The 17,791-nt window shown below is 40.2% G+C and overlaps 2 long non-coding RNA genes across 2 annotated transcripts in view; one reads left to right on the top strand and one right to left on the bottom strand.

Annotated features, from left to right (window-relative positions):
• Positions 1-5,498, top strand: part of LOC117079152 — a 36,649-nt gene extending 31,151 nt beyond the window's left edge. Inside the window, exon 2 of the long non-coding RNA XR_004435280.1 lies at positions 576-5,498. This is a non-coding gene — a long non-coding RNA (uncharacterized LOC117079152). The remainder of the gene's footprint in view (positions 1-575) is intronic.
• On the bottom strand, positions 2,923-17,576 carry LOC117079151. The gene is made up of 4 exons (XR_004435279.1): positions 17,103-17,576; positions 12,036-12,173; positions 7,901-8,595; positions 2,923-3,012 (listed from the first exon to the last, which is right to left on the bottom strand). It is a non-coding gene; the product is annotated as an uncharacterized LOC117079151 (long non-coding RNA).
• Between the last annotated feature and the right edge of the window lie 215 nt (positions 17,577-17,791).

Below are 17,791 nucleotides of genomic sequence, written 5' to 3'. Positions count from 1 at the left end.
CTCATTAAATATTCCATGTTGAACAAATAAAATAGTAAACACAGAAATACAGACACACAACCAAACATATACATTGTGCCTATAAAAAGATATTCAGCTGCCAAGGCTTTTAAAAAATGTAATATCCATATTCTTCTTCATATTAATTTTTTTTATTTCCAAATTGAAGATGCTAGGCTAAGACAAGCTGTATTCTAGTTCTATTTCGTACACCTTGGACAGATTATGTAATAGTTTAAGACCCTCAGTTTCCAACATTTGTAAAATTCAAGGAAGGAGATAATAAAATGGTCCTTTACATCCTTTGTCTGCTGCAGAAGGACTTACAGAACTTGACATATAAAATATTCAACCAACTCCAATCCATATCACTCTGTGTGTATGTGATTTCCCAGCACTTCTCTCTTTTTCCCCCTTATTTCCTCCTTCCTTTCAATTTCTCTCTCTTTTGCTCCATGATTATTTTTTGCTCTTTCCTCGCAGAGCATATTCTCCGTCATAAGTGACTGGACTCTCTGAGTCTTCAGACCACCCCCTTCTCACAGCACTGAGGGTAAAATATCTTTGCTTACTAGATCCACTCCTATGATCTGATTTGAATCAAGATCTCAAGCTAACCTAAGGAAAAAAAGTAAGCAGAGAAGCTATATGTCAGAAAGCAGAGAATTGGAAAGGATGTCACAAAAGGAGAAAACATACTTGTAGGTGATACTTGTAGGCATTGTTTCAGGTAGTGAGTGAAGTCCGCAAACAAACAGAAATTCTTTCTCTCATGGAATGTATGTACTAATTGGAGGAAGTATTGTTTGAAAAAATAAGCAAATAGTGTTTCAGGCTGTGTTCAAGGCAATGTATTGAGTTCTTTACACAATAGTGATGCTGATGGATAAAGATTCCCAGTTTGGTCTCAATCCAATGAAACACCCCCTTTCAAAGTCCTACTCCTTCCCAGCTGATGTCCTAAAGCTCACAGAAAAGACTAGCTGAGTGTGTGAATTCACCTTTCCTCATAATTCTGCAACCTGTTTAAGAAAGTTTTAGTTCTGATTTTCAGCCTTATCTTCCCCGTGACTACATGAAATAAGAGATTCTTTTAGGGCTACCCCAGAAACAAACTTGTTCTCTCATCAGAGCTGAGTTGGTAGACAGTCTGAAGGCTAGATCTTGTTATTTTCCTCTGTTATCTCTCCAGTGCTGTAAAAAGTATCCATCCCAGCAGCCTTTTATTCATCATTAACATTGTAGCCACATGCAGCAGCCACTGGGTCATCCATGGCACTTGCCAGAGTGAGCACTTCCTCCACTGAGGCTGGAGGGTCTACGATGGCTTCACTCACATGTGTGCGGTCTTGGTGCAGGTGCTAACTGTTCCTCTCTTTCTTTAAGGTCTGTTTTCAATATTCTGTTATAGGCTTTGTTATGTAGTGGCAGAAACACTCCAAAATAGCAAGATAGAAGGCTCAGGAACTCACACAGTTTCACTTCTGCATATTCAGTTACCACCCAGACCAAGGGGCGTGGAAATTGGCTCTACCTCTTGAGTTACATGTCCTGAAATATCATAGCCACTTTTTCAATCTATTAGATGATGCCTACAGTATGAGTATATCTCAGAAATATGATAGATTTTAAATTGATCTTGCCTTTCTAAAGATGGCTCCCATCTATACTCTGTGAGAGACACCTCTAAAATGTCTCATGTCAAAAGAGCATTGGGTAAGGTGTCCAGTAACCTAAGTTTGTGGTCTGGCTCTGGAACTGATTTATATTATCTTGTAATGATAGCAATGATGATGATTTTGGTGATGACAGTGATGATGATTTTATTAAGATATGATTTAGACAATACAGTTCATCAGTAATTTCATGTGTATTGTTACAGATATTTAACTAATTCTAATTTTACCTTTTTCGGACTTTGTATATATTATCTGTTAAATATAAAGACCATATTTTACTTTTGTCCTAGATATTTGTCACTATCTTGCACCCATTTCTCCCTCCTAATAGCACCCAGACTTTCCTCTAGATGAATTGCCTCTTGAATGTGTGCTCTTGGTTGAAAGTAAACCCAGAAATATGCCCTCTTCTGGGGTGGCTTAAGGGTTCCTGAGACATTTATTTGCAAGAGCATAGCCAAAAGCTGGGCTGATTATCTAAATATGGCTAGGAAGGCATCTCTCACCCGTAACTTTAAGTCTTAACTAAGATGAGTCGACACAAAAGAAAACATTATAGTTCCTGCAGCCCAGTGGTGGGAACCTGGTGAGTTTGTCAAGTTCTGACTGATGAGACTATCAAGAACACCCTGATAGCTCTTAGTTCTTAGCCTGGTTCACCACACTATCTTCCTTATGATCCTCGCACCTGCACTCCAGCTCTCCAGTGGGTCCCTTCTTGCACAGGTAAGCCTGCATTATTGTTGGCATCCCAGGAACCATGACTGCTTCAGTTACCTATTGAATTACTTTAGAAGTGCCTGGAGTGATGGAAAGCACTTGGCCAAAGTTTACAGAGCACTGTAGCCGATAACTGGTTCCAAATTTCAGGTCTGCCTTTTTCGCTCACATTTTAGCATTTGACAATCAAACTTTCTAAGCACCAATTTCTTTCGTTGTAACATGAGATACAATAATACATCCCAAGCAGGGGGGTTAAGATTAAATTAGAGAGCAGCTGTGAAGCACCTGGGAGAGCTTCTGGCACACAGTAACAGTGGAAAGTTCTGGCACTACAGTAGAAAGTTCTTTCCCTTTTTGTTAATGTTAATGCGTCATCCCCATTCACAGAGACTGGAGTATCCCTTGACTACTCCGGTCAGAGGGAAACCCAGGTTGACATGTTCCCTCCCCCTAGGTCATATCCTCCTCTGATGTTATGTGGTCAGCCTGTGAAGCTGTACCTTGGAGTTTGAAGATGAGTCTGGTGTTTGTAATCCACGAGGACCACTGAGGTCACATGGTGTAGTGGAACGAGCGTGAGATTTGTGATCAGGCAGGTCTGAACTCATACCTAATAATGACATATGTGATTAGTTGCTTAATCTTGAACCTCATTTATTGTCCTATGTGCTATGATTCTCTCATACTGACCACACAGGGCCATTATGAAATGATAATTGGTAATTTACATGCAGGTTCTTTGTAACCTAGAAGAATATTATCTTTGTGCTGGAGCCTCCTCAAAGATTTTCGGGGATGTACTCACCAGAACCTTTGCCTTGTACAGCTCCTAGTGGATAAATGAAGGCCTTCAAATGGGCAGGAAATAATCCAATTTCCATGAAAGTTAATTGAGCTCTGTGTTTTCTAAAGGCTAATAGCCTGGTGAGAGATGTCCTGAGTCAAGCTAATGTGATGACCCACTTATTTTTTCAGGTACCAATTATGGAACAGAAGCCACATCTGTCACTGATAACCTGTTTGTATAGTGACCTCTTCCACCCCACCCACAAGGTTGCCATAGCAATTTTAGGTCAATAAGATCATCCCATTGAAAGACAGGTGATGCTGAGGAGTAAAATGCAGTCCCCAGGAAACCTGGTTTTAGTCCTTGCTACATACTGTTAAATGGCTGGGCCAGAGTCTGGTTGGGACTGCTGTGCGAGGCATCATCCCCAGGTGATGTCTGATCATCCTGGCCTGTCTTTGGCAAGAATCCAGTTCAGTGGGTTTTGCCAGAATCCTTTTACTTCTGATGTTTTCTCTTAGTTGTTTTCCATCCCCTGATCCCTCTCCTGCTCCTTGGTTATATATTTCCCCTTACTTGTGCTGTAGTCAAAACTGAACCCATTTTATAATAAGGCATCTCTTCTCCTGTTTCAATAATCCAGAATAGAGTCTGTTTTTACTGCTTTAACTACTGTCTAGCTCTGTTTTTTCTTTGACAGAGCTCAGAAGTGCAATTCAAATTTGATTTGTACATGTAGCAGCAATCAAGATTTAGCTGGTATTTGAAGACACTTATATTATCACTCTTTTTACTACCTTTTATGATATATTTTGACTCTGCCCCACATTATTTTTGCTAAGGAAGCAGAGTTCCAGGAACTCTCAGGGAGTACTTGAGACTCGGCTCTTCAATAGCCACCTGGCACCTTCTCCTAGATAAGAGGTGTGGAATTCTAGGAGCTCCTTCTTGCTTGAGAGCCCCTTGAGTAATAATTATTTTTTTAAAAAGCTGTTATAATAAAATTTTGCATTTAAATTGCCTCTTATTCTTAGCATGTCAAAGTGCTTTACAAACATGAATTGCTAGAAACCTTTTAGGTTAATTAAAATGAGCAGGTTTCCCAGACAAAGAAGGTGACTGTTTTTGTACTTTCGGGTGTTTTTACAGGTGAGCAAATTGAAGCACAAATAACTTCTTTGACTAATCAAATAGAGATGTTCTGAGAACAGGTGATTTCAGCATTAGCACACCAACCATGCTGCCAAATTTCATTGCCCTTCAGAAATATAACGACAATAATGTAGTGATTCCTGAATTCTGGTATTCTTAGTATTTGTACTACGATTTACTGAATGGCTGCGGTAAGCCATGCATTATGCCTGGCACTTGGTTGTGGTAGTGTGTTGTATTCTCACAATGCCACTGTAAAGTAGGTCTTATCTTCACTTTATGCTGCTGTGAGGTAGGATTTATCATCATTTTACAGCCCTGGACACTCAGTGCGAAAGCAGCTGAGCCACTTGTCACAGGTCCTGCAGCTAGGAAATGGCAGAGTGCATTAGTCTGTATTCACACTGCTATAAACAACTGCCTGAGATGGGATAATTTATAAAGAACATAAATTTAATTGACTCATAGTTCAGCATGGCTGGGGAGGCCTCAGGAAACTTACAATCATGACATAAGGGGAAGGAGAAGCAAGGCACCATCTTCACAAGGTGGCAGGAAGAAGTGCCAAGTGAAGGGGGAAGAGCCCCTTAGAAAACCATCAGTTCCCATGAGAACTCACTCATTACCACAGGAACAGCATGAGAGTAACTGCCCCCATATTCAGTTACCTCCCACCAGGTCCCTTCCATGACACATGGGGATTAGGGGGATTCTAATTCAAGGTAAGTTTTGGGTGGGGACACAAAGCCTAGCTATATCACAGAGCTGGGGTTTTAACCCATGTTTGTTTGATTGCTGTGTCTATATTCTTCTTCTCTACCAATATCATTATCAAACGTTATTACTTAGTTCTTCTCTATTTCTAAACTCCTGAGGAATATAACATACTCCTGTCATTAAGAGAAGCTGCTGACTTGAAATGGGAGTTCGGTAATGGCAGTGAGAGGAGAGGAAGTAACACTGTTGGAGGAGGTCAGAGCACAGGGGGCCTTAAAAACAAGCCATGGCATTTGGACTTTATTCTCCTTATTTATGGCATCCTGTTTATCAATATTGATCTGCAGCACTCCAAGGTCCAAGGGGCAAAGGCAAGGAAATCTCCAACCTCTGAGAATATGAGAAGATACTATAGTAAATATGTCAACAAATTTTATTCTCACGACAGCTCTATGTGGCAAGTTCTCAACTTCATTGTACAGAACAAGAAATTAAGACTCAGACATCTTAAAGGATTTGCTGAAGGTTGCATGGCCCTTACAAAATGTCACCAGCTCATTTAACTTCAAGACCTCTTCCTGCTATGCTCACACTGTTTGGAAAGTCACATTCTAATCAGACTTGATGGCTAAATCAGTCGGAATCAAATATGCCCACCTATGTTGACATGCTGTGTAAAGATTTTCTGTTCAGTGTGAACACATGGTTGCAAACTCATGCCTTAGAGCCTTTGATTGTGGGAGGAGGTCTTTGGAAACACAGACTAGCCTGTCATTGCATTTCACAGAACACTGGACTCAGGGCCTGGTGTTCACTGGCAAAATAAGCAGACACTTTGATCCCTGCTGTCCAGCGTGAATGAATACATTTCTACAAATACTTCTGTAGAGTAAGGCACCTTTCCACATCACATGATTGTCACTCTCTCATATCACTGTGATGCTGTGCATTGCATTAAAAAAAACTGCTCAGGGATATTTTCCAGATAAATGGAAGAAGTGACCATATAAGTGTGATTTTTTTCAGCAATTTATGTCCATTGATCTTGCTGAATTCTTCCCGGAGAACATCTTCTCTTGCAGATCCAGGTTCTCTCATTGTTTTAGCATTTGTTTAGCCCCTTTTTTGCCCTTCCCAATGCCCAGTTATCACATGTAAGATAAGCGTTAAATTGCATATTCCTTGTATTTCACCTCTCCACCTCTTCTACGACACTGTTATTATGACATGAGACCCAGTGGAGCATGTAGGCTGTCACAGATAGTATAGTCTGAAGGTCAGGAAAGGCAGGATGGTAGAAAGCTGAAATAGCCCTGATCAAAAAGACAATGAGAACAAGGTGGTTTTGAAATATCTGCTACATCCAGATCCCTAGTCTTGAATCATGATTGGAATTGCTTCAGTTCTATTGATAAATCAGATTTGAAGTCTCCCCTACAATGTTTAAACAAAAGGGGTGATAGGATAATAACTGCAATTTAGAAAGATAATTTTGAGAGCAGACCAGAGGGCAATTTGTAACCTTCAAATATATGTGTTGATTCATTTGTATGCATTTTTTAAAGCAATATTTATTGTAGACCTAAATTTTAGGGAATATTGAGGCCTGATGAGATAATATAATTGAAAATACACAAACAGTTCTAAAACTATACATAAACTACTTATAGATATTGCTGTTGTATTTGATAAATAATATTAGTAATATTATTGCATTCTAATAAGTAATATAATTCAATACATTAGTATTCCTATTGCATTAAAATACAGCAAGGCTACTATATCATAAAGCAGTACACCTGTGGACATGTCAACATTCAGAACTTCAGCTTTCACATCAGTAACTTGAGGAAAACACTCCAAGCTTCACCATTGGGGGCATCAATGAGATGAGGTGCATTGAGATATCATCATGGAGCTTGGCGTGTGGCTTTTTTTTTTTCCTTCTTTTTTTTTTTTTTGAGACAGAGTCTCACTCTGTCACCCAGGCTGGAGTGCAATGGCGCTATCTCAGCTCAATGCAACCTCTGCCTCCCGGGTTCAAGTAATTCTCTGCCTCAGCCTCCCGAGTAGCTGGGATTACAGGTGCCTGCCACCACACCTGGCTAATTTTTTGTATTTTCAGTAGAGACAGGGTTTCACCATCTTGGCCATGAACTCCTGACCTCATGATCCACCCGCCTCGGCCTCTCAAAGTGCTGGGATTACAGGCGCGAGCCACTGTGCCTGGCTGGCATGTGGCTTCAGCCACACTTGCAAGATTGAAAATATTTACATTGTGTGATAGTGGAGCCGGTAATGTGCCAGAGGAATCTTGTGATAAGTAGCAGGAGGGTAGAAATGCTCAGAGCATTATATGATCATATCCTGGACCTGAGAGGTATCCAGTCTGACTGGTGTCACTGTTATTAGTGACACAATACTGGCATGTACACCCACCTACTTGAATGGTGTACTTCATGTCAACTGTAAGAAGCTGGTGGGACTGGGATCCCCATTTCATAGACAGTGAGCATATTCAGAGGTAAGTAGCTTTCCACTGTCAATGAAATGTCCTAAGATGACAGTAAACAACAAATGACAAGGCCATCTTGGGCAGAGCTTTGAAGGTCATCTCCAAAGAGAACTGTAACATGCAGTCAGATGGCCTAATACCATATTTTTACACTGTAGCTAGGTAAGCTGGGGAAGGGTCAATGGAAGCATATACTTTAGTGTCTGACACTCTTTAATTGAAATCCTAGCTTCTGTTGCTTACTAGCTGTGTGATCCCAAGCCAATAAATTGCTTCTATGAGCCTCAGGTTCCTCATCTTTAAAATAATGGGAACACTTACACCTACCTTGACTTTGAAAAGTGGAGAGCAGTCACGGACAGAGCAAATGCCCAGTGTGTGTCACCTTGTCACCTTCTTCTTTTAGGCTTTCCTGATTATTCTCACTCCCAAAGAATATGAAGGCTCAGAATTGAATAAATCAAAGAGATTCAGAAACAACATTAGATTCTTATTTAGACAGCAATTGATTTTTTTTCTTGGGTAAGAAAAATTATACATCTGCTTCTAAAATATGAAGAGTGGTGATTATGATTCATGCACACATGATTCATAGAGAAAGCTGGAGCTAAAACACAGCTAAACTAATAATATTTTGTCCTTGTGACTAAAGCTTGTCTAAGCTTAGAATGTATGCCCAGAGTTAGAGCAAGAATCCCAAGGGTAATGTCAATGCTGCTTTTATTTGGTAATAGTGGCATAAGCAGAAACGCTTGTTTTTCCCAGAGTATGTCTCCCCAAGGTGGATGCATTTGTGTCTTCTGCAGCTGCTCCCTTCTCTTCATCCACTTAGTTTCTGTGTGTGGTTGATTTCTAATAATGATGCTCAGAGCCAGACTTCACCCTCTCTGTCCTGCGCTATCGCCATGGCTTTTAACTAAAGTCCCAACCTCCGATTTCTCTTCCTCACCAGCAAACCCATTCTCTCTTTCTTCTTACTGGGTTGAGCTTCTTAAATCGTTGGTCAGAGGTCAACTGTGTGGCTGAGAAAACAAGTCATAAAGTTGAATATCAAAGAGATTTGGGTAGAATCCTAGATCTGTCATCTCACCATGTGACCCTCAGCCACCTGACCTTCCTGAGCATGAATTTTATCACCTATGAAATAGAGATTACATTTATTTAATAATCTTTTAAAATTATTTTATTATTGATTGATTGATTGATTGATTGAGACAGAGTCTTGCTCTGTCACCCAGGCTGGAGGGCAGTGGCATGATCTCTGCTCACTGCAACTTCTGCCTTCTGGGTTCAAGTGATCCTTCTGCCTCAGCCTCCTGAGTAGCTGGGACTACAGGCATGTACCATCACATCTGGCTAATTTTTGTTTTTTTAGTAGAGATGGGGTTTCACCATGTTGGTCAGGCTGGTCTTGAACTCCTGACCTCAAGTGATCTGTCCTTCTCGGCCTCCCAGAGTGCTGGGATTACAGGCATGAGCCACTGTACCTGGCCTTAATAATCTTTTTAAATGAAGATTAAAGGTATATATAAAATACCTTAACAGTTCCTGAAATATAACAAGTAATCAGTAAATCTTATTTTCTTTTCAGTGACTCTTGATTGCTGGAAAAAGTCAGATCTAATTTTTATTATGACTTTCTAGGCCCTCCACCTGTGTCCTCCACCCTTTGCTATCTGTATACAGTGGACTGCTCTCCTGCCTCTCGCCTCATTGTTCTGTCTGACTTTGTATTTTCCCCGTCAGTCCTCTGGGAACAGATTTTGGATGGACAGTGTTCCATTGTCATTCCTTCCTGTGTGCCTTTTGGTTGGGTAGCTGGACTGTTTTACAAATATTCAGGATTTCTGGGGCCCTGTCACGCCCAACAAATTGAATCAAGCTGAGCCACAGATCTATACTATTGTGTCTAATTTGATGTATATTCATCAAGAATGTACTGTATGTTCACTCTGTGTTACGTGTTGTCATGGTACATGTGGATCAGAACAGCCACGGTCATTGACCTTAAGGAATTCCTATGCTAATAGAAGATGAAAGAGCAAAATATCTACCAGTTAGATTTTGCTCTCTTATCTTCTGTTAGTGATGATTAGATGAGAGGTACCTGATGCTACTGATGCTATCCCTATTTTAGGGATGTGGATAACCTGCCTAGGGCAAAATAACATGTATAACTCTCTCTACATATATCAAACAGAAGGAGAAAAGTACCAGGATGGGTAAGATGACACATCTGGTTTGGAGGACATGGTCAAAGACTGCCCAGAAGACCATGATATTAGAGGCTGTTGTTTGGGAACAGGTGCGGTTTCAGCAGACTGCTTGGAGTAGTGGAGACTGTGCAAGCTTTGGATCCAAAGTGTAGGAATTTGAATACCAGTCTTGCTCCTTACCAGCAAGTCTCCCCCTATCTGGGAAGCTCTCCCACAGAACCTAAGGCCTGTTCCTTCTTATCATTCAGGGCTACATTCAGGCATCATATCCTGTGAGATTCCTTCTCTGAACACGTTTTCTAAAGGAACATTTTACCTTTGTGCTGACTACGATCACTTTCGTATCAGACACTGTTGGGGTCCAGTAGCCTCTCCTCTTTTGTGCCAACTTTGTTTATACATGTCTCCCTCCTCAACACAATTTAGGGGAGAAGGAGCTTACACCCATCCCCAGGGATCGTTCTGATGGGTATTAGCCAATTATGCTAGTCTCCTTCCCTGTCCAGTGGCTTGTTTAGGGGAGGACATATGACACACTTCTGGCCAATGAAGTCTGATGGGGCATTGCTGGGTGTCTTTGGGTGCCTCTGGGAATGATTTTGTTTTCCTCCCAAGAGAGGCATTCTTAGGAGTGGCCTTTTCTCTGGAGGATGCCCTCTTCTCGTCTTGATTCTCTGTCAGTATGAGTCTGGAATATCTGTAATCCATCTTACAAACCTAAAGGGACCTAGCCTTGCATGAAGCTGTGGCCTGAAGGCCACAGAATGGAAAGATGTGGGGATCCTGAGTCCCCCATGACAGCAATGATTCAGGATATGATATTGTCTTCCTTAAAATCTTCAGTTATGGGGGATAATACATTTCTCTATGGTTTAAAACAGGGATAGGAAAATGTTCTCTGTTAAAGGCTAGATAGGAAATATTTTTTTTTTTTTTTTTTTTGAGACGGAGTCTCGCTCTGTCGCCCAGGCTGGAGTGCAGTGGCCGGACCTCAGCTCACTGCAAGCTCCGCCTCCTGGATTTACACCATTCTCCTGCCTCAGCCTCCCGAGTGGCTGGGACTACAGGCGCTTGCCACCTCGCCCGGCTAGTTTTTTTTTGTATTTTTTTTAATAGAGACAGGGTTTCACCATGTTAGCCAGGATGGTCTCGATCTCCTGACCTCGTGATCCGCCCGTCTCGGCCTCCCAAAGTGCTGGGATTACATAGATAGGAAATATTTTAAGCTTTGCAGGCCATACGATCTGTTGGAAGTACTTGAAGATGCAATTGTCGCATGAAAACAACCATAAAATATGTAAATAAATGGGTGTAGTTGTGTTCCAATAAAACTTTATTTAGAAAAGCAGGTGTCAGGCTAAGTCTATGGGCCAGTTTGTAGACCAGTGGTTTAAACCATTTGAATCAGCATTATCTCGTTCTTTCAGGTGAAACCATGTGCACTAATGTATTCTCTCTTTCTTTACCCTGATTCCTTTAATTAAGAGGCATATTATGAGAAATCATTTACTTGTTTGGTAGTTCAGTCTCTCTGTCACTGGAATACAAGTCCTAAGATGGCAGGGCCATGTTTTCTCTTGCCTGGCACATAAGAGAAGTTTCCTTACTGTGTAAGTGTGAGTGAGTTAGTCAATGTGGACAAGCTAATTAATCTCTTTCAGTTTCAGTTTTAGTTTGATTTTCCCCATTTTCAGTGGTTCATGATAATGTTAGCTGGAGGTGAACATAAATTCTGGTGTATACCTGTTGTCTCTATGTAAATTTCATAAGGCAGATTTCACTCTTAAAAGTATCCTTATATTAATAGCAACTGTATATAGAGGCTTACTCTGTGTGGGCATGACATGAAGCTCATTTTGTACATTATTTATTCCCTTGGAAATTTTATGGTGTTATTCCCATTTTAGGGATGAGGAAACTGAGACTCAGAGGTGAAATAACCTATCCATGGACAGGCAGCTGATGGCAGAGCTGAAATGTTTGACTCCAAAGTACAGTTTCTTAATTACTATCTTCTGGCAGATTTTATGCCCAAAGATGCCTGTAATAATATTTCCTGTCTTATCCCAACTGCTCTTTGACAAGTTGACTTTATCACAGCCCCACTGGGAGACACGGTCTTTTTTCCCATCCTTGAACCCAGGCCAACTCTGTCACCTGGCTTAAAAAATAGAATGTGGAAGAAGTGATCCTATTTTCCTTCCTCAAGTTTGAGCCTTACGAGATTTCTCAACTTCCACCATCACCTTGTGGAATGTATCCTCTTGGAGGCCAGCACCTGCCCAGCAGCAGAGAGAGGCTGTGTTCAGTGAAGCACATCCCAGCTTCAGATGAGAGCTCCCAGGCTGGATGTGGAGGTGCCCATCTGAGTTCTGCTTAAATACCTGATCCATAGAATTGGGAGCACACAAAATCATTGTTACTTTAAGCCACTGAGTTTCATTTTATGCGTGTATACTAAAAATACATTCTAAATGTCCTTGCAGCGTTCTGAGCTTCGGAAGAAGCATATACCAAGCCTCTTACTGGGTGTGTGGCACATAACAGGTGATCAATAGTGACTATTGTTATCAATACAGATGGAAGTGGGGAACAGCAGGAGCACAGTGAGGTGTTTATGAAGCGGCAGCCATTTGTTGCAGAGTAAACTTTCTGAAGGGTTGGGAGAAGACAGAACTGGGAAGGTGGTGAAGGAATGGAATACCGTGTGAAAAATTTACATGAAATTTGCAGTCACTGTAGCCCTTCTTCTTTAGAAAGTGCTGCCTTGGCTGAAATTTCATACTTCTGGCATGCGATTAAAGAAACTGGGCGTAGTAGAAAGAGTTTTGCATAAAACAAAACCAACAAAGATAGGGCCTAAAACCCATTTTCACCCCATCTTGCTGTATGACTGTATGACTTAGAATTTATCTTCTCAGGCCTCAGTCAGTTTCTTTCACCAGTATGGTAGTTGGAGAGTGTTTCTGAAAAGGGCCTTGTGGATGTTAAAAAAAAAAACAACAAAAACATAGTTTTAATTTTTAAAGTACCTAAGAGCAAATCTCTCTTGCCAGGATAGTGCCTTTGATCTCTGCTGTGGACTGGCTGCCAATGTCTCTGCCTCTGCTGTTCTATTTGTAAGCTAGTGTTTTAACCCAGCTTAAGACAAAACACAGTCATCATACTGGATTTGCAAGTAGTCATTAACAGAAAGCTGTCCTTGCTACAAGCTTGTAAAATTGCTATAAAGGAACCAGAGAAGAGACTCTGAAAGAAAATTAGCATTTCAGAGAAGCAGTTGGAGTTAGTCAGCTTTCTCATTTCTTTTGTTATCAACAAATTGTTGTGTGTGCTTCCTTTACGTGCCAAGAAGGTGCAGTTAAAATAGAGTTCATCACATGGGGCTTGGATTCAGACATGTCCCATATTTTTTCTCCAACAATGGTGGTAGCCACAAGGATAGCAGCAATAATAGTGATGATAATAAAAGCCAATTCAAGGGAGAGCTATTAACCACCTATAATATACCATGCAGGTTTTCTAGGACATGGGCTCAAGGTGTGACTAGGACATGGTCCTATACTTGTGTTATTCATAGACTGCAGGAAAATAAATTACAACAAAGTGAGGGTAAGCGCAGAGGTATAAATAGTGCCAGGTTACTTAATTCTACCTAAAGAATAGGAAACATTCCCAGACCTCTCCAACTAGATCCAATGCCCCATTATACTCTTTTAAAGATACCCGTATTTTTTGTTCAGAGCATTTACCACAATTGGAAATTGCATTTGAGAGTGATGCATTTGAGCCCTCCCCCTCTCCTACACTAACAAAGGTAAGCTCTGAAGAACAGGGAGTATGACTTTTTATTCACCATTGAATCCCCAGTATGTTGGCCACTGCCTCCTACGTAGTAGGCCCTTGGGGGCAGTTTGTGGAATGAAATAGAGGAGTAAATGATGTGATAAGACTCCCTCGAGAATGAGATACTCAAATTAAATTTCAAGGTATGAATAGAAGCCTGCATCCAAAACAGCAGAAACAAAAGTAAGTCTAAAAATAATGACAGTTTAAAAGGAAAGTGGGACCTCATTAGCCCTTTGTTATGGATTGGCAGGAATCCCTACTAAGACTCATGAACATGTGGATCTTTAAGGAGGTAGCTTTTGTGGTGGAGAGAGCCTGGCATAGAAGTATCAAGAATCAGTGGGTTCTAAGTTTGCTTCCTGCAACCATTAGCTGCATGACCTTGAGTGCATTGCTTGACCTCTCTGTGCTACAGTTAGCACACCTGCAAATGGAGGAGAATACTCTTTGTCCTCTTAGCAACAGACAGAGTAACGCAGGTAGATTATTTGGCAACTGCAGATGACACTTTCCAGAATCATGACTCCAATTTTATGATTCCTCTCTTACACAAGATATGAGACAATGGCCTAGGCACTGAAATAAATCTCTGCCTCAGTACCCCACTGTAAATAAGGAAATCACAATTATGTTGCAAGCAGAGACAGCCTGATGTCTGGATCTATCATTCTGAAAGTTCATAATTTCAGTAGCCAGTTACTAGCTAAGATAGTTTGGGCACTGGACTCTACTAGCTGTGGTTTTGAATCCCAAGTCCTCTAGGCCCTAATTGTGTAGGATAGATCTATGCATTACTTAGTCAATGGGAGACTTCGTTTCCTTATTTAAAAAATGAGAGACAATGCCCAGTTCCCATAGTTCCTGTTAATTTATTTTATTTTTTTATGTTAAAAATATCAACAGACTATCAATACTATTCCAGGGGATGATTGGTTTATAAATTAACATAAAACATTTAGCTCAAAGCTTGACACCCAACTAATGGAAGCCTATTATGATCGTGGTGCTGTTATTGCTATTTAAGAAGGAGGCAGCAAGGTATCATGGGAGTTAAAAAGAGGGAGAGGACTTTGAAGAAACAGGGTACGCTTTGCACAGGTTGGTGGATGAGAATTCTGAGAAGATGGAACTGTCTGGCTTGAGACCAGGTGGAGAAATCCATGGGGCATGTTTGGGATGAGTAGGACGTTTGTAATGGCAAGAATAAAAGATGTAGCCAGCGCGGTGGCTCATGCCTGTAATCCCAGCACTTTGGGAGGCCGAGGCAGGCAGATCACGAGGTCAGGAGATCGAGGCCATCCTGGCTAACACTGTGAAACCCCGTCTCTACTAAAAATACAAAACAAAATTAGCCGGGCGTGGTGGTGGGCGCCTGTGGTCCCAGCTACTCGGGAGGCTGAGGCAGGAGAATGGCGTGAACCCAGGAGGCGGAGCTTGCAGTGAGCCGAGATAGCGCCACTGCACTCCAGCCTGGGAGACAGAGCGAGACTCCGCCTCAAAAAAAAAAAAAAAAAAAGAAAGATGTGTCAATGAAGTACAGGCAATATAAATTAAAATATGGAAAATGATCAGGGAATGATGTTGCATCGATTTCAACAACAATGTATAATTTATTGTACATTCTAGGGCTCGATTGGCATAGTTATGTTATGTAATGTGTTTAGATTTACTCTTAGGAAGTGCTGCTACGTGGTTTTCTAAACAATGTAGTGGCCTAACCTTAATGTAATAGCATTTATAGGACACGTTTACTCACTCACTCACCCATTACAAGTAATTATTATGCTGGTAAGTTGTTGCAGTGTTAAGTTTTCAAATTTCTCACTTTCACTTGGTGAAAGTAGATGTCATAATTCTCGTCTCATAGGTCAAGGTTCAGAAAACTTAACTTATATTTTTGAATGATAGTTTTTGTTTCAGGATAAAAAAATAGGAAATTTTGGAGAAATCAATTTAAAAGCTATGTCTCAAAATTCAGTGCCATGTAAGAAACTTTTAAGTATTTTATTAAAATATACATTTGTAGAATGCATATTTATATTTATAGAATGCATTTATGTGTGTGCGTGTGTGTGTGTGTGTATATATATATATATATATATATATATATAATCTTGATGAATTTCTCCCGACTCAAAGATTCAGTTTAACTAGCACCCACATCAAGAAACAGAATATCACCTACACCCCCAAAACTCCCTTTTGTTCCTGTCTACACATAATCACTCCCTCTTCCCCACTACCAAAGGTATTTACAATCCTGACTTATAATACCATAGGTTAGTTTTGACCAGTTTTGAACAGGTTTATACAAACAGGATCAGACAGTATATATTTTTTGTGTTTGGCTTCTTTTGCTCAAACATTATTATGCAATTAATCCAAATTGCCATATAGAATAGTATTTTATTCTATTATATCATAATTCTTGTCTCATAAGTCAAGGTTTAGAAAACTTCATTTGTATCTTGGGAAGGTAGTTTGCATTTCAGGATGAAAAATAGGAATTTTTGTAGAAATCAAGTTAAAAGCCATATCTCAAAATTCAGTGCCATGTAAGACATTTTTAAATATTTTAAAAGATAGATATCATAATTCTTGTCTCATAGGTCAAGATATATGTGTTTAGGTCTACTCTTAATAGATTCTTAATAGAATAATAGTATCTTAATCCTGTATTAATAGAATAGTATTTTATTTTCTTTGCCATGAAGTGTTTTAAAGTTTGACTATACCACAATTCAATTACCCCTTCTAATGAGATAGCATTAGATTATAAAAATGATAATAGCATTCTCATACATATCTTTTAATGTATATATAAAATACACATTGTATATGTGTATATATATTATAAACACACACATATATATAATTGAATATATTACTAAGAATGACACAGTTGTATAATAGGGTACATATGTGCTTAGTTTTAGTAAATACTGCTAAATAGTTTTCCGGAGTAGCCATACCAATTTCTACTTACTCCAGCAATATACAAAAATTTCAGTCACTTCGCATCCACATCCACACTTGGTAATCTCTGCTTTTTTATTTTAGCCATTCTGGTCAGTGTGAAGTGCCATATTGTGATGTTAATTTGCACTTACCAGATTACAAATGAAGTTTGATGTAGTCTTCCTTGGTACAATATTTTGATGTACAACTTGAGGCTTAGATTTTTTTCTGGCTATGCTTAGCACTGTATATATATACACACACACACACACACACACACACATACGTAATTTTATGTACATATATATAGAGAGAGAGAGGCCCGGCTGGCCTTGAACTCCTGACTTCAGGTAATCTGCCCGCCTTGGCCTCCCAAAGTGCTGAGATTACAGGCATGAGCCACCACGATCGACCCCATAGTACATTTATATTCTCCAGTTCCTGTGAACTTTCTAGTGTAAACCGATCCTCATTCTTTTATGTGACTTCAGCACCTAGGACAGTACCTGACCAACAATTGTTTGACCAAAGTTCAGGAGAAAGCACAGTATCTACACTGAGTAAGAGTTGAAGCCAGGATGAAAAGCGAAGCCTGTCTGTGTTCCTTCTACTCTGAAGAGGGTAAATGAGGCTTAGCATGCTCTTTCTTCTCCATTGAACTAGAATCATTCCAAATGGAATGTTCATTTAAGCCAATGAGTGGAGCTGCTCTGAACAATAGGATTCCGGTATGGCCGCTATAGAGACCACACCTTCAAGAGCCAGAGCCAGAGGCACTTTCTCTCTGGACAGTTTTATGAATACATAAGGAGGTTCTGTCCCCACTCCCTTTGCAACTGCATCTTATTGGTGAGAAGCCTTACTCAGAATGATATTTACCTTTTCACCAACTACACATGACGTTTCCAAGCAAATGCTTGTGGCCTGAAAGGTATGCTCTTTGAGATCTGGTCCTGCTTCTTGTTTGCTCTGTTTGAACTGGTTCTCCTTCTCATTTGCTGTGTTTGAACTTTGGCCAGATTGCTAGTGCCCTGAGTCTTTTCCATCTGTGATACTGAGCAATATTACCCACATCAAAGGCCGCTGTAAGGATCAAATGTATCCATGTATATACAATACTAAGGAGAGTTCATGGCAACAAATGAACGCCTACTCAATGCTAGCTTTTATTATTATTAGTTTTAAAATATATAAT

This window comes from Trachypithecus francoisi, unplaced genomic scaffold (assembly GCF_009764315.1).
Source record: "Trachypithecus francoisi isolate TF-2019V2 unplaced genomic scaffold, Tfra_2.0 Lachesis_group7, whole genome shotgun sequence".
NCBI classification, from domain to species: Eukaryota; Metazoa; Chordata; class Mammalia; order Primates; family Cercopithecidae; genus Trachypithecus; species Trachypithecus francoisi.
This window is presented reverse-complemented; position numbering and strand designations above follow the sequence as displayed.